The sequence below is a fragment of the Otolemur garnettii genome, unplaced genomic scaffold (genome assembly GCF_000181295.1).
Source record: "Otolemur garnettii isolate 467f Iridium unplaced genomic scaffold, OtoGar3 scaffold00044, whole genome shotgun sequence".
Taxonomy (NCBI): domain Eukaryota; kingdom Metazoa; phylum Chordata; class Mammalia; order Primates; family Galagidae; genus Otolemur; species Otolemur garnettii.
Window position 1 is genome coordinate 6,312,256 of NW_003852439.1, and position 1,338 is coordinate 6,313,593.

At 44.5% G+C, this 1,338-nt stretch overlaps 1 protein-coding gene across 1 annotated transcript in view; it reads right to left on the reverse strand.

Annotated features, from left to right (window-relative positions):
• The window catches only part of LUC7L (LUC7 like), a 33,027-nt gene that overhangs the window by 21,293 nt on the left and 10,396 nt on the right, over positions 1 to 1,338 (reverse strand). The gene's annotated exons all lie outside the window — the stretch shown is intronic.

Below are 1,338 nucleotides of genomic sequence, written 5' to 3' on the forward strand. Positions count from 1 at the left end.
CGAACCCGCCACCTTAGGTGTACGTGGCTGGCGCCTTAGCCGGTTGAGCTATAGGCGCCGAGCCTGATTTTCCTCTTAACAACTTACCTTGGAGGTAAGTTCACATCAGTACACACTGACCTACTTCATTGTATTTTCATAGCTATGTACCATTTCACTGCAACAGTTGGAGCTATGACAACCAGTCCATTACTGAGGATGTCTACATATTTCCTGCCTTTAATAATATGAAGCAGGGCGGCGCCTGTTGCTCAGTGGGTAGGGCACTAGCCCCATATACCAAGGGTGGTGGGTTCGAACCCCAGCCCCGGCCAGCTAAAACAGCAGTGGCAACTGCAAAAAAAAAAAAAAAAGAGCCAGGCATTGTGGCAGGTGCCTACAGTCCCAGCTACTCAAAAGGCTGAGGCAAGAGAATCGCTTAAGTCCAAGAGTAGGAGGTTGCAACGCCATGGCACTTTACCAAGGGTGACAGGGTGAGACAATGTCTCAAAAAATAATCATCATCATCATCTGAAGCAAATTCATTTTTTGTTTATGCAAGTGCCAGTTAGACTTGCTCTCAGAGATGGCCCTGCTGGGATATGCTTTTTTACATGTTGAGAAGCTGCTAAACTATCCAGTAAGTATATCAAGATCACTTAATTCCTCACCATGTTAGTTCAGGGTCAGGGTAAGCACAGGATTAAATACCTGCTAGGAAATGCCCTTTTGTGCCCTTTGCCCACTTTTCTATCAAATGATTTATGTATTATATATGCTTACATGTATATATATTATTGTCAATCATGAAGTTTCTCTTAAATATGAAGGAAACTATGTCATCCTCATACATACTACAAATAGTGTGTCCCAGCTTCTTGACTTCTACTATTTTATGTGAATATTTACCTTTTTTAAGGTAGAACTGACAAATAAAAACTACACATATTCAAGGTGTCAAATGATGTCTTTTTTTTTGAGACAGAGTCTCACTATGTCACCCTCGGTAAAGTGCCATGGCATCACAGCTCACAGCAACCTCAAACTCTTGGGCTTAAGAGATTCTCTTGCCTCAGCCTCCCAAGTAGCTAAGACTACCGGAGCCCGCCACAACACCTGGCCATTTTTTGTTGCAGTTGTCACTGACATTTTTAGCTGGCCCAGGCTGGGTTTGAACCTAATAGCCCTGGTGTATGTGGCCAGTGCCCTATGCATCGAGCTACGGGTGTCACCCTCAAATGATGTCTTGACATATGTATACATTAAGAAATGACTATCGGCTCAGCGCCTATAGCTCAACCTGCTAAGGCGCCAGCCACGTACACCTAAGGTGGCGGGTTCGAATCCCCAGCCCAGACC